The following is a 1,905-nucleotide window of genomic DNA, read 5'->3' as shown; positions in this document are numbered from 1 at the left end:
ATATAAATGTGTATGTGTATTCATACTTATCATAATACATGGTAATGTTTTTCATATATTATTATTTATATATGTAAATTTGATAATTCACATTCATAAATTCAACTTCATAAATGTGTTGTTTATAATGTATTTATAAAAGAATTTCCATACAACGGCAACATTTCAAAACTGATCGTTATTGCTGTACATTTATATCTACAGTATGTACGGATCTCTTAAAAAATATAGCATCAAGGAAAATATACCAAATTACATTCCTGACATTTTTAACTGGCCATAAACCAATTTGCTGCACTTTGATCGGGAGTATGGTTTGTGCACTCATTAGTAAGGCAAGGTCAAGATCAGAGAGAGACCAAATTACCAAAAGTTAAATGGAAAAAAGAGCAAACTAGAGAGGACAGAGAAAGATGAGAAGGAAGTCATTTGACCCTCTTCACACATGACATAAGTAGTTTTAATGGCTTAATCAATCTGTTAGTGGGATGACATTCTGGTCACTATCTCATTAATGTCAAATACGACTTTATTTTACTACACGGAACATGAGGGAAAGAGTTGTAATGTTTCTTAAGTTGCAGTGGAGGCATTTTGTAGTGAAATACTATTAATCTTTATCACAAAACATTTTGTTTGCATTGTAAGCGTTTTGACTCAAAAGATCTAGGAAATAATACAATAGAGGAATGTGGATTTTATATCCATGTTAAATGTAGTCATTGTTTTATAAATAAAGCTTTGATTTAAAAAAAAGATTTTAGGAATATTTTAATAAAATAATCTTTAGTGAATCCACCACTTAATGAATTACATTAATCACTATGACCTCAATAACCTCTGGATCTGATATGATTGATGGTTTGTCCACTGAATTTGTGAGTTAGGGACACTTTTAAGCTAAAATATTCAACAAAACTATTTGTTATCTGAGAAATAATACATGACTCAGTTTTCGCTTTCTGCCACAAAACATGAAGGAAAATGATCACATATGGAAGTGTCTTCTGAAAGATGAGGTGTGAAGACAGAGGTCATCTGCTCAGGTAAATGTCATTCAATGATGAATGCTGAGGCACCAATGTGTCCTTTCTGAGCATGACAAGCAAAGATCGGTTTATTCATGAATCGATCTTTGCTTAGAGGGTGTCTTCAGAATCAGCACAAGACTAAAGAAATAAAGTGTAAAAATGTTCAGCTTCACCGAGTCTTCCAGTCGGCTCCCCACACTGACGATGTCCCCAAACAATTTGTTCTAGTTTTTTCAAAGCAAAGCGAAGAGAGTCGAAGTCAGAGCTGCGTAGAACGCCACCAGGGCATATGAACAAATGCACAACACACACAAACATCACCCTGCAGGGAGCTACAAAGATGTGAGAAGAGACAAGGCTGAGCGGGAACCTCGGGGCCTCGCTGCACATGTCATTCACGCACGCATGCTGTCAGGATCTGCAGCATCATTGACTGGGAAAAGGGGGTCAGACATCTGCAAGACGCAAACATGTCAGCTTGGATCTATATTTATTCTGCATGTACAGTGCAAAGGGTGTGTGTGTGCCCTCTGATGAGGGCTTCAAAGTGATCATTTACTGTAATCACGGCCTTTCATTTTCCACTCTGAGCTGCATTCACATATGGTTGATGGAGCGAGTTTCTTTGTCTCATAAAAAAAAACATCAAGATGCTTTAGGAGTTTTTTTTGTTTAGAAATATATATATTTACTTGTTTGTGTCTTTATGTTTTGATGTGTTTTTTTTCTTTCATGCCTTGATATGTGCTGAGTGTGTGGTCTGTCATCCAGCACGACATCAGCAGGGGCTGCCACTGATCCGGCAGACGGGACTAGGGCATTATACAGCAGTGCTTATCCAGAAGTTTTACAACTTTTTCTGTGTGAGGCCACA

Source organism: Oryzias melastigma, linkage group LG4 (genome assembly GCF_002922805.2).
Source record: "Oryzias melastigma strain HK-1 linkage group LG4, ASM292280v2, whole genome shotgun sequence".
Lineage (NCBI taxonomy): Eukaryota > Metazoa > Chordata > Actinopteri > Beloniformes > Adrianichthyidae > Oryzias > Oryzias melastigma.
This window is presented reverse-complemented; position numbering follows the sequence as displayed.